The 14,015-nt window shown below is 44.3% G+C and overlaps 1 protein-coding gene and 1 long non-coding RNA gene across 27 annotated transcripts in view; both read left to right on the top strand.

The window, feature by feature from the left end:
- FGGY (FGGY carbohydrate kinase domain containing) overlaps positions 1–14,015 on the top strand; it is a 511,202-nt gene that overhangs the window by 335,183 nt on the left and 162,004 nt on the right. The window lies entirely within an intron of this gene.
- LOC138850644 (uncharacterized) lies at positions 8,492–9,025 on the top strand. Its single transcript, XR_016237333.1, has 2 exons — positions 8,492–8,586; positions 8,724–9,025. It is a non-coding gene; the product is annotated as an uncharacterized LOC138850644 (long non-coding RNA).

Raw genomic sequence — 14,015 nt, 5'->3', positions numbered from 1 at the left:
ACGGCAGTGAATCAGCAGACATGCATTATGAGAGAGAGAGAGAGAGCCAGTGCTGGAAGTGTGCCATGCCCTGAGGACAAATAAAAACCGGATCATGATCATATTGTCTATGAGACCTTTCTTAGTAAGACCATTTTCTTGTGCAGAGGGGCCCAAGTTAGCAGCCAGCTATTTAGCACCATAGAAAGTGGGGAAGAGAGGAGAAAACTACTTTAAGCCTGAAATGAGCAGGGACTGTCAGAGGGATAATTTTCAATTAGAGAAGTGAGTTTCAATTGTTACGATGGCAGGTACACATTGAATGCTTGATGGTGGACTGAGGACATTTTTTTTTTTTTTTTTTGAGAGTATAAGAAGACTATGGATCCACCTGGAACTTCATCCCAGGAATGAGGAAGAACAGCTCATGGAACAAATTTAACAGGGAGTAGAGAAAAGTTGTTTTCTCTCTGTATGCCCAGATCCTTCAACAAACCAGGGCACACAGGCTCCAACCAGTCCCCTTCCTCTCCTTCTCTTTTTCTACTTCATAATATAAGACTACAACATGCTACAGTGACTCCCTTTCTAAAAACATAGGAAGAATCTCTCTTGACCTTGTACTCTACTGTCCTGCTCCCCTACTTACCTGCTCATCTTCCCCACAGAACTGCTGTGGATGTGGGTGCCCTTCTTCCCCTCACACCCTCTCAAGCCTAATCAGTGATGTGTGCAAGTAACTCGAGCATTCGTTTCCGTCATCAGTGAGCTCTGGATGGCCAAATCCAAGGGCAGTCTCATCTTTGCGACCAGTGGGAAGCAGCATGCCCAGCTCAGCCCTCGCAACTTAAAACTCTTCCCTTGCCTTTTGGAACTGCCTCTTGGTTCTTCTTTCTTATCAGTGGTATCACCTAATGCCTTTCCTTTGCACTCATTTCTACTTTTTGGAATCCATAAGCCTCAATTCAAGACCTCTTCCCTTCCTGCCTACCCTCACTTCTTCACTGATACTCATAGCTCTCACACTATAGCTCTATAAAACTCACAGCTCTATAAACTAGGACCCCAAATATGTATCTCCATCCTGATCTCTTCCTGTTATCCTGTTCCTGTTTCCTTACCCATTCAACATCCCTTCTTGCTTCTCTGATGGGCTCTAAAAATTTTACACATTGAAAGCTGACTTCCTAATTCCCCTCACCTCCCTGAAATCTCCCTCTGTCTTTCCCAGAACCATAAAGAACAATTCCCTTCTCACATGTGCCCTGTCCAAAACACCTTGAAAACATTCTTTACCCCTCTGTTTTTATGCTATCCCACTCCAATCCATCAACACATGCTGTCAGTTGTATCAACAAACCACGCTCGGAATCTAGCCACTGTGGACCACCCTGATCCTAGCGACCATGGTCTCTCCCCTGCTTGGTGCAGTGCTGTCCTGACTGCTCTGCCTGTTTTCACCCTTGTCCTTTATATGTCATCATCACAGCAGCTAGAGAGGTCACTTTACAACGATTCAGATGATGTTGTTCCTCTGTTCAAAACGCTTCAACGGTTTCCCGTGGCCTTGGAAGTTAAAGCCAATGTTCTGAAAAAGCACCAAGAAGACCCTACAGCATCTGGCCCTCGTACTCGTCTGTGCTCACTGCCTATTGACACTTCTCATGGTTCTCACTGCTCCAGCTGCACATGCTCTTTTCTGTTCATATAAAATGGCAAGCACACCTGTGCCACAGGGCTTGGGCACTTGCTCCTAGCTCTGCACCACTCCTAACCACATGCTCAATTCCACACTCTCTTCCACTCTCTGCTTTAATGTAATGTCAGCACTAGAATCTACCCAGGCTGCTCTGTATTAAAACAGCACTGCCCTCCCTATCCTGCTTACCCTCTCTATCTTGCTTTATTTTTCAACACATCATTATCACCAGCTGACATATATATCATTTATTTTTATCACTCCATCTCTACCAGACTATATATTCCATGATGGCAGGACTTAGTTTTGTCACAGGTGTATCCTCAGCCTTTGAACAGTGCCTTGAGTATAGTTGACACTTACCAGTAACTATTGAATGAAAGAATGCTTCCTAGTTTGCTCTAGCCTTTCCATATGCTGTCTCTGCAGACCAAAAAAGCTACCCTTGGAGTGGGTTTATGGGGCAGTGGCTTAACACGCCTCTTGGGACCCTCTCATCCCGTATTGGAGTGCTAGATCTGCTGCTGATCAAGCTCCCTGCTCGTGAATCCTAGAAAGCAGCAGATAATGGATCAAGTGTTTGGGCTCCTGCCACCCATGTGGGAGACCCAAATGGAATACAAAGTTCCTAGCTTCAGTCTGGCCCAGTCTTAGTTATTGCAGGTATTTGGGGAGTGAACCAGCAAATGGAAAATCTCTCTCTCTCTCTCTCTCTGTGTGTGTGTGTGTGTGTGTGTGTGTGTTTTGTCTGTCTCTCATTCTGCCTTTCAAATAGATGGAAAAAATAAACTTTTTGTAAAGTAAAAATGAAAGTTCTCCTTTATCCCCCTTTTTTCCTCCCCATCCCCATCTGAACCTCTTAAAATCTCATGTGTCCTTTGACACTCGAATTCCATAGCATGTCCTCTGAGACACTGCCTGACTCAGGTTTAACTTCTCTTTCCCAGGAACTCACTGCTTTCAGTTATATTTCATTCTAATCCAGTTTGTGCTCTGAACCACCCCATCATCCTGCCTGTTAGGCTCATGTCCTTTCTTTCTAAAGTTTCAGTGATGACCGACAACAACCTCAGGCCCTGCCACGTAGTAGAATTGCAAAGGATCTGTCTTTAAACATAAAATAATATGAATCCTAAATTGAGCATTTTCAACCCTGCCACAGGAGTTCTCCCCTCTCCTTCTCTTTCTCCTCATTGCTAATGTGTCCCCTACACATAGGATGTCAGTGTTCTCTTCCATGATCTTTCATTTACTGCCCACCTCTTCCGCTGAGCAGCCTTTCCTGTGACCATACAAGCTGGACACGTTTTCCCTCCCTTGGCCTAACTTACGGTTGAAATGCCCTTGACCAAGTATATTATAAAGCTGAACAACAAGCGTAGTAAACATTTTATCTAATTTATTCTTGGAGGAAATGACACGGGGCTGTGGAACACAAAAAGTCTTTTTTGTATCTTTCCTGAAGTTGTCTGGAAGATGAGGCCACTCGGTCACCTTTGCTTTCTGTCTCCTTGGAAGATTTCCATTAGGTGTTTGGCCAAGAAGACAGTAACTGTTCATGACGAAACTTGGAAAAGTTAAAAAGTTACGGATGAACCAATATTTTTTCATTACATTTTTTCACTTCCTATTCATTTTTGTTCTCTGAGACCATTTGCATGAGAAGGAGTTTCTTTAGGAACCTTGGTTGAGAACATATTTGTTGGCGACATTGGACCTGGAGATAAAATTATCCCACAACTTCTATGGAATGAATTTATTGAGTAGTGGCTGACACATCTTCTTTAAAGGCTACTAGCTTACAGAATACCTTTCTCTATAGCTTTTCTTCAACCTCCCGCCATGATCTCAGGCAAAAAATGGTCTTATGTTTTCGTGTTACTGTAGCACCCTGTTCCTCTGCCTGATGTTGTACTTACAATACTTTATTTCATAAAGATGCATTAATTTTGTGTGACTGCCACTACTATATACAGACTATAGCTCACATATACTATATACAGACTATAGCTCAGTCATCTCCACACATACAGAGCCATGCATGGAATAGACATACAGTCAAAACTGAAGAATATATTGAGCTACAATCTGTCCTGTCATATTGATAGAGTAACTGAACACTTGTTGAGTAACTGCTACATGCCAAGTATTTTGAAATAATTGGTTTTCTTTCCTTTTTTAAGGGAAGGGTTTATTATCAGGTGGGGGAACCCAACAGACCAGAGGGAGAGGGCAAGAGAGCAAGAGAGAGAGTAGGAAGCAGGTCCATAGTCTTGCAGGGGGGTAGGTAAGTGAAATCAATGAATCCCATTAGGTTGGGGGTGGTGCTGATGCTTGTGGGTGGGCCATTTGGTCACCTGACTTCTAGCCAGCCAGGCTAAGCTTAGTACCAAAGTTTACTGTGCAAGGTAGCGATGGGGGCCAGAGCTTAAGATGGCACCCAGGGCTTAAGATGGCACCACAGGTAAAAGCACCATTTCACTAACATTCCCCCTTTTGTTTTTTATAAAGCAAATGTTTTATGGGATTACACTGGCTCCAAAATCTAAGAGGGGTGGAGGGGTGATCATCTGTCTTCTAGAGCTACTTCCTGCTCGCATGGGGCAATGAGTTAAACTCTGCTGGCATAGGGGGATATCTCAAGTCATGATCTCCTGAGTGCGGAGCTGAGTATATCCCTGTAGCAACATTTGGTTGACCACCTGCTTGGTGAAGGCTTTGGTTCATTCCATTATTACCTCCTGTAAAGACTTAAACAGACAAGGTAGTATAAAAGCCAGGGTGAGAATAGCATCCAGTGGTCCTAGGAGTAGCATTAACCAAGTAATGAGAAGATTTCATAGAGGAGAGGAAATGAGGGGGTCTCTGGAACCTTATGAAGACTGTCTGAAGGATGTGGTTTTACCTGGCCTGATTGGTTAACATAATAACAACACTAGGTCAGTCTGTTCTAGAGTACCACACCTGTTAGTGAAGTGAGATGGTTTTCTTTAGTCCTTATAGTGACCCTAGAAAGCATTGTTATCCTTGAATTAAAGGTGTGGAGAGTGCAGAAGTGATTCACCTAATGGATATTTAGTAAATAGCAGTCCTGTCTTTGAACTAAATTCACGTGAAGGCAAACTCTGTGAATTTTCTCTTCTATTAGAGCTTAAATTATCTTTCAGACACCACTTAATTATGTTTAGCTATCAACTCTATAATAATGTGAAAAATATTTCTAACTCTGATCATCTATTTGATGACCTGTCAGAATGACAGACTAAGAAGGAACTTTAAAGATCATCCAATTCAGTACTCTTATTCATAGATAGCAAAATTGCATCCCAGAGAAGAAAATCACCTTATCCAGCTTCCCCCCAGTGGGTTGGAGTCATCTTCTTCCTTTTGTGCATTGTCCCTCCCGAAGTTACTTCTAAACCCTTACGAGTCAAGTAATCCCCTGGGCAGTGGGGCCCATATTGACCTCTGCCCTTTGCTGCGTAATTCCCCTTCACATTCTGTCTCCTCCAACACATAGTAGAGCACACCCTACTCTGGCTTCTTCTCCCTCTGCCTGCAGTCCCATCCCTCACTTGGCCTTCACATCTTAGCTCAGGCACCTAACATCCTCTTCCTGGAAGCTTTCAGTCTCCATTAGGTGAAGTATCTATGTGATCTGATGGTACAAAGCTCCATCACAGTGCATGCTCTCTCTCGTTGGTTGTTACCTGTCATGTCTGCCTTGCTCACATGGCTGGGAATTATGCTTTGTTCATTTCTGTATCAGCAGCCCCTCTTATAGCCCCTGACAAGATTGTCTCTCAGAGAATTTTGAATGAAAAAAAAATCACTCACCTGGATTCAAGTGGGCAAACATCGGAGGACACGGTGATGTTGAATTCTCACCTTGTTTTGCGTTTTGAAGTTTTGTCTAAAGTCGCTCCTATGCTTGAAGATCCAAAGAATCCCACCATTCCATAATTCCAAACATAGGTCCTGGTCTCTAAGGCCCGGGCACTGTCTAGAGTTGCTCCACTAGTACCTGTGGGAAGTTCTGGCATAAAACATGAAGCAGAGCATCTTCATCCTATGCTGATGATTTCTTTGCCTCTGTTTACTTCCACTAAAGGAAAAAAAAAATGCTTTAAAATCCTTTTTATGTATTTGAAAAGTTGAGTAACGGAGAGAAAGATCTTCTATACACTGGTTAATATATGCTCACAGCAGCTTGGGTTGGGCCAGGACAAAGCCAATAGCTCAGAATTCCATCTGGGTCTCCCAGGTGGGTGGCAGGGACACAGCTACTTGGGCCATCATCCAGTGCCTTCCCAGGTACAGCACGTGCACACCCCTGTGCAAGGTGTTGGTGCCAGGCAGTTGCCCTGCTCTGAGTCCAGCTCTCCTTGACCATCTTAATGCACACACCCAGAGCAAGGGGAGCTTCCCCGTTTAGAAATGCCCAAGGGTCATCATCAAAGTGTTGGCATTTGTACCTGGTCTGGTCAAGTGGTTTGAAAGTCAGCAGGCTTGGGACATTCAAAGCATGGAGAAGTTGATCAGGAGGTAGATGTGGGGACGAGTAGATGGACAGAATGAGATGAGATACTGAAAGACATTCTGAAGAAATGTGTTTGAGGCAAAGCCTTTTCTCCTCAGTATGGAATTTCTGACTTAGCAAAAGTGAAGAAACCACACGTAGGGTATGCCGTGAAGCGGAGCTGGAGTGCAGAGGCCTGGCAGGGGCAGGCAGCCTCGGGCTTTGTGTGGAGTATTTACATAGCTCTGCCCACAAGGAGCACTGGGCAACAAGGCAGACAATTAGCATTCCTCATTTGTTCATTTGCAAATCAAAACAAACTGAAATGTGCATTACTTTGGTCCTCTCCTAATCCTAACCACTGCTTAAGGGGACCAGCAGTGGGGTTTGTGGACTGCTAGCTGCAAAATAACCAAAGCATAAAGGGAAATTATTTCCCTATTGCTCTGAGGAAGAAGAAAGCAATCCCCTTCTTTGGGTTGTCTTGAAAGATCCTTCAGGATCTGACCACAGCCTGCCCTTTCACTCACAGATACGACCTGTTCTCTTCATGCTTCCTGCGCCATGGCTCCTGATCTTGAGTGAGTTATGTAACTCCTGAGAGCCTCAGTTCTCTCATCTGCAAAATGGAAAAGATACCCATCCTACAGACCTGTGATGATTGCTCAATGAGAGAGTGCGAATAGAGTCACCAAGAGTTTATTGATCACACATATACGCCAGTCCCATATCTGAGGGTTTCGTGTTATTACTCTATGGTCTGCCTGCCAGGCGAGCCATGATGCCTTCCTCAAGCTGTCATTGTATTATGAGCTTTTGCCTTTGTTGAGTTGTTTCTCAGAGTTTGCCATTTTTGCATTAATTCTCAGACAACCTAACTGTGTTGAAAACTAGGACAAAGGGGCCAACGCTGTGGCACAGCAGGTTAAAGCCCTGGCCTGAGGTGCCGGCATCCCTTATGGGCGCAGGTTCTAGTCTCGGCTGCTCTTCTTGCAATCCAGTTCTCTGCTGTGGCCTGGGAAAGCAGTAGAAGATGGCCCAAGTCCTTGGGCCCCTGAACCCATGTGGGAGACCCAGAGGAAGCTCCTGGCTCCTGGCTTCAGATTGGTGCAACTCCGGCTATTGTGGCCATCTGGGGAGTGAACCAGTGAATGGAAGACATCCCTCTCTGTCTGTACCTCTCTCTGTAATTCTGTCTTTCAAATAAATAAAATAAATCTTTAAAAAAAAAGGAAAACTAGGACAAGGACAATAACTCTCATCTATTTCCCCAATAATAACCACGTGCTCAACTAAATGTTTGCTAAAGGAATGTTGTGAAGAATCGTGATTCTCAGTGGGGGCCCAGACACTTCCTGGCCCTATCCTCCCTTGCCATATTGGGGACCTACTCTGTGTCATTCACCAAGCCAGCTACCTTACATACAAGAGCTTGGCTAATAGCCCTGCAACCCTAGAAGGCAGCAGTTATATAAACTCTTGATAGATGACTGCAGAGTATCAATTAATATAAATGGCTCGAATGTGAAATTCAGGTCTTTTTATCATCAACCCACTAGGGACATACATTGAAGACCTGAGCAATCCTCATGGTCCAGCATGAAAAACAAGACCCAGATTTCTTCAGCTCAGACCTCCTAGAGCTCAAGCCATTCCTTTCCTGTCTGCCAGCCCTTTGGTTGTTTGCATCTTGCCAGGATTAGCCAGACCAGTCTGTACTCTGTACTCAGAAAAAAGTAGCTGAAACATTTCCTGGCTTAAAAACAATAAGAGTACAGAAAGTTAAATAATCACCTCGCTCTTGTTGGTTATTTACCATGTGCAGGCAGTATTCAGGGCTTTCTCCAACGTTGCCTTTAATTTTCCCAAACATCCTGGAAGGTGAATATTCTCATCCGTCTTTTCCACAAGAGGAAGCCAAGATTCAACAGGGACTCTAAATTGGCTGCTTGGAGCTATGGTGAGTCCTAGCCTGGCTGAACCCAAAGGCCTCCCCTAGTGGCACCGTGGGCCTGAGAAAGCAGTTTCCCCACCCCCACACCTCAGTCCCAGCACTCTCTTCATATCCCTCACAGTGAGGTGTGCAAGGGTGTTTCCTCGTACCGGGGCCAATTGCTCAGTCACCACCCTGCGACTCAGGCCAGTGAAGTGGAAAAATAGCTCTTCCTCCTGACTCTGACATCTGTCCCTCAGGTGAGAGCCAAATGCTCAAATTGCCAGGCCAATGGCAAACAAGCCCACATGACACATAGAGAGTATCAACACGCAGAGGGTTCTGCCGGAATTCATCCATCCTGGAAGCCAGGCTGACCCCGGTAGCCAGTTGCATTTGATCTTCTCTCTGCTGCATGATGAGAGGAAGAAAAATGCACTGATCTCCAGAAAAAGGGTTTGTTTTGCTGAAAGTACCCTTGGGCAGTGCCCTTACCCTCCCCATAAACCACAGCACAAGCCAGCTCTCTGGGAGCGGCTGCTTCCATTGACTGACCTGTCTATGCTCTTTTGACTTTCCTTGTTCCCAAGCAGCTGAGAGACACCCAGGTACAGGAGGAAGGAAAGGACCTTTGAAGTCAGACGGATCCAGACCAAATCCCATCCTGATCCTTGGCATCTGTGTGCAGAAGCCAGGCTTTGAACTCCTTTGAGTCACAGCTTCTTCCTCTGCAAACGGGAAGAAATGGCAGGATTATCATGAAGACTATAAATGAGAATGTATAGGAAAGCAGGCAGCATGGAGTAGCTGCTTGGCACATGTGAGCTGCCTTCCCTCCCATTTCCCCCATGTTCATTTGTAATGCTTTTTTATTAAAAAAAAAGAGCAATTATAATTGTCACTGGTTGCTTTGCGAGCTAAATACTTTATAGATTAATAATATGCGTTCTCTACTTGAACACCCTCACAGCACAGCAGCCCTGTCCTACATCATGTCATGGATTTTTACAGGGTTGCTTTTCTCCCTTTTTCTTTTCTACTAAGGAAGTCCAGATGGGTCCCAGATCCATTCTCATACCCTAGATAGCCCATTGCGAGGGTTAGCATCAGGCCTGCTTTGCATCCAGATGATGTATTCATAACAAGAGCTGCCTCCTGGCCCTCGCCCACAGCTGAAGGCCTCATTTCATTTGTTTCTGATTGTCCTCCAGTGTTTACATACCTCGCATATTAGTAGGATCTTTTTTAGAGTACAGGCAGAGGGTGAGCACTCCCAGATCAGCTTTCCCTCCTAGCGCTCTTTCTCCTCTGCAACCGCGTCCCCCCTGACCCAGCCTCTGTGTTACAAACCATTTCTCTTTTATCAGCACACATTTAAGTAGAAAAACAATTTTAAGTGTTTTTTTTTTTCCTTTTCCTTGTACAAGAGGCTCACTTAGCATTCTCTGAGAACTGCTACTGAATATGGAGGAGAGGAAAAAGTTAGCTCTGGATGTGTGATTTGCCTTTTTCTTTCCCTGCCATAGGAAAACCCCATCACCTCCACTGAATTTATCAAGAGACTTATTCCATCCAGGGTCCAGTGGGAGCTGGGCTGACTCCAGACTCAATGTTAAAGAAGGTGCTGTCTGCTTGCTATGTTCTTGCTTCTCCTTATAATGTTTTTCCCATCCAACAAAAATGTTGTCTCAGGAAGGACATAGTTCTTGAGCCAGATCTGGGACTAAGTCCTGGCTCTGCCCTGATTGTAAGCCCTGCAGGGACCCGGCGTGAATTTCTCTGATCCTCAGCTTGCTTTTTCATCAAAAGCAGGCTTGCCTCCCACCTTAGGTGTGGGGATACGTGTGAAAGTGGCCCAGCTGGGGGTGTAAGGGAAAATTCTGAGTACATATCACTTCTGCTGGTTGTAATGGCTCTGGACACACAAGCTTCTGTCCAGGTCTGGCAGGAAGGAGGGCTTCATACACCATGGACGCTCACCTGGGCCATGTATATTCTTCCCTGGAAACACTGGAGGTAGGCAAAGAATGTTGGAGAGCATGTCCTCTGCCCAGCTCTTTTTTTGACCTCCTCTTTTCCAACTATCACTGTTTTCTAATGCTTTCAGTCTCCTTTGTTATCAAAAAGATGTAAGGAATAATCACTCCGGCTGATATCTGATAAATCCTTCTCAGTTTATGATACTTTTGTCAGCAAGTAGAGATTTCCAAGTGTCTGTGGACAGTTCTTAATTCTCTTACCTAGGTAGTTTAGCCTTCTCATCTTCCATTAGGTTAAAAATGGACAGAGTTCTGAAAATCAGTATTCTTTAGAAATCTTTAAGTCTATAGTTGCATGAATGTGTTCTGAATTTCAGCAAGCTAACCTGAAAAGCAGGAGTAAATTAACTGGGGGAACACTTCCAAGAGGCAGTAATTAGAGCAAATATATGGAAATTCATACTTTGTTTTCAAAGATTGATTTTTCAAGACAGTAGACAGGGAGGAAGAGATGGGGCAGTTGGGCAGTAGGAGGCGGGGAGAGGATTTTCTGTCCATTGGTTCACTCACAAGAGCCAGGGCTGGGCCAGGCTGAAGTTAAGTACCATGAACTCTATCCTAGTCTTCCATGTAGATGTCAGGGACTCAAGTACTTAGGCCATCACCTGCTGCCTTCCCAGGGATATTAGCAGGAAGCTGGATCAGAAGCAGAAAAGCCTAGGCTTGAACTGGCTCTTAGATATGGGATCCGATTCCTGCCTCCCAAGCAGTGGCTTAATCCATTGTACCACATCCTACCCTCCTCCCCAACCTGACTTTTATTCAAGGATGCCCTGATGTAAATAAGCCAAAGCATTCTTCATTTTTACCCAATATGCTGCCGAAAAGGTGAAGTTTCCATTGTGCTTATTCCCAAAGATGAGTCCTACAAAGAGAAACTGGCCCATCTGAGTGATTACATTGATTCTTATCTTTTCCTCTCTTCTCTAGAACCAGTGCATCCTCTCTACCCTACATTCAAATTCCAGTCAAAATGGTTTCAATTCTTTAGCATTTAGAATGAAACTCCCATGTGAACTCCAATCCATAGATGAGAAACACACCTTGGCCGGTATGCAGATGATGATATTAATACAGGCTGCAGTTCCCTGGGTCACTGAATGTACCAGGCACTGTACCAAGGCCTGTAATGTGCTATGCCAAATTGAATCTTTACAGTTCTCTGAGAGGTCTCTCATTTGTCCCATTTTTTCCAAAGACCCCAAGAACCAAGAATACACAGCAAATTAAGACAGAACATTAAGCATCAAACCAGAAAATCTAAGTCTATTGTCAGATTTGCACAATGAGTTTTGAGGCCAGACATTGCTTTCAAGAACAAAAGTCTTCACCAGGGAAACCCAGGAACTTATTAAGAGCAGGGCAGGAGACAGTACCTGCAGTTTAGCAGTCAGAACTTAGGAGATGTGTGACAGAGACGCTCTGTGATAGGATGCCATGCAAGTGCAGCAAGGGAAAAGGCTGTGTCATCCCCAGCTGCACCTGCTGAGGAGCCTTGGCTGGAAGACAGCCCCCAGGCATCCTTTTAACTGCACCCTAAAGTCTGTAGGAGGAAGCAGTTTTTCCTTAACAGCCTGTTTAGAATCCACAAAGAACATTGATTGGGTAATAGTAGAAAGCCGCGTAATAATTAGTCCTGTACTCACTCCTGGGGGATTTGACTGGAAAAGAAGATGTAGTTCTAACTTTGAGGGCCCAACTCACCTTGTGACATCGGAGCAGCAGAGCTAAGATCTCATCTGATAAATACTGTGCTGACAAAGCACCTCTCTCCCCTTCATCAGCTCCCTCCCTGCTCCGAACCCTGCCCCACCTGCCCTCCTCCCTTACAGGATCCACTAATCATTAATGGACCACCACGGATTGTTTGGGTTGTGAAAATTATGCTTGATAGGATTTTATGTCTTTAGAGTCACACAGTTGTTGGAACTTCGAAAGTTGAAAACCAGTCTGAGCTCATCAGAACCTGTCAGGCATTTGTGCACAAGACAGCAAGTGTGGCTTCTTGTCTATAGGACAGAGAACATTTAGGGAACATTTTGGAAGACTTCAAAGTTTTCTTGGCTATTCAGTCTCTCTTCTAAAGCAACGTCGGGTATGTTAAGTGTAAAAGTGAGTGGGAAACATATGGATTAAATTTTGTTGAGATCACATATGGGACTCAAAATGATAAAGGATGAGGAATTCAGGGCTTAAGGACTCCAAAATACCTTGCAAATAATTCAGGCCTTTGCAAGCCACATTTGGCTGCCTCCTTCCATCCCAAATGTAGAGACTGTTTGCTTGGGTGACAGACCTGCTCAGTGCCCTCCCGTCTGCTCAAACTGCTAAGCCCCAGGAGATATCTGCAGACAGGTTTCATGTGTGCTTGTTTTTCTCAGACTGAAGTAAAGAGATTGGGTTTCTAGGAAGGCTGAAGTCTGTACTACAGGACTTTTTACCTTTCAGAAATGTCCAAATGGAAAAGAAAAGTTGGCAGTCCTGAGCTTTATTAATCATGTGTCACTTCAGGTTATTGGACATGGTTTATATCCTATTCCTGCTCTTAATATCAATGATGTTTCTGTGCCAATAATGATAATAGGAGTCATTTCCTGCATTTCTGTAGAGTTTTAATTTATAAAGCATATCACTGGCACATACATATTACCTACTGAGTACACATTACATATGTTTTCATAGATGTGTACACATACACATGTAACATGTCTTATGGCAAACAATGATAAAGTACAGAGTATTAAGGGGTGGCGCTGGCAGGAGAACTTACACAGCACTAGGTTCAAAGCCAGAGCTTATAGAAGACTTCCTAGAGGAGATAATATTGAACTAAGTATTAAAAAAAAGCATGTTAAGAACTAGCCATGGGAAGGTATGGGAAGGGCCTTCTGTTCAGAAGGAGAAGAATTTATGAAGACTCAGAGATGAGAAAGAAATCTGCACATGTGGGGAATTTCACAGGGTTCAGCGAGTCTAGGGCCTGGTTTGTGATAGGCTTGGTGCAATGAAAAAATTGTGGGGCAGAGGATTGGGAAATAACCTGTTTTATCAGGCCAGACAAATAGGTAACAGCAAGATCAGAGAGGGTCTCATGTCATGGGAGCTTCTGAAGGATTTCAGTAGAGAAAATGTTGCATGTAGATCTGCATATCAGGAAAAGCACTGTGCTGGTGGTGTGGAGGCTAGTTTCTCTGAGCTGGGATTGAACAAGTGGGGGGCAGAGGACAATATTTGAGGCAGGGAAACCGATTTAACCTGTTTTAATTACTGGTAGAATAATCCAAGGAAGAGAGAATGAAGGACCAGACAATGGGAAACAACAGGAAGGCTTGTGTTTGAAAAAAGAATGTCGACAGATGGCAGCGGCCTGTAGGGAGGTAGACGGAAGAGATGAACAGGCATTGAAGTCAAGTGTTGAAGTCGTGAATGGCACCCTAAGACAGAGACCCAGAACTAGAGTAATTCTGAGTGGAAGAAAGTTCTTTCTTGGAAGTCTTAAGTCCAATGTCCTAAATGGAACTGAAGGGCAAGGCCCGAGTTTGGGATAAGATCTTGGCACTCGGTAGCATAAAAACTGTCATTATTCATATAGGAGTGGATGAGTTGACTCCAGGAGATATAGAGAGTGAGGTGAACATGGGAGAGAATGTAAGAGGGATGAGGAAGAATAGCTTCCCTAAAAGATAGAGCTCTAACAGTGGGTAGAAACTGGCCCTGAAGCCCGATGCCTGGACTCCAAAACTGTTGTTCTCCCAAAAGCAAGCAGAACTAAGTCATCTGTTGTTTAACCTTGTCTGGGATCTTTATGTGTATAAACTGTATAAGCTTTTCACACAACTCTGTGGT

The sequence above is a fragment of the Oryctolagus cuniculus genome, chromosome 7 (assembly GCF_051225735.1).
Source record: "Oryctolagus cuniculus isolate XC-2025 breed Fujian yellow rabbit chromosome 7, ASM5122573v1, whole genome shotgun sequence".
In the NCBI taxonomy this organism is placed as follows: Eukaryota; Metazoa; Chordata; class Mammalia; order Lagomorpha; family Leporidae; genus Oryctolagus; species Oryctolagus cuniculus.
The sequence above is the reverse complement of the archived record's forward strand: the minus strand, read 5'-3'. Positions and strand labels throughout refer to the sequence as shown.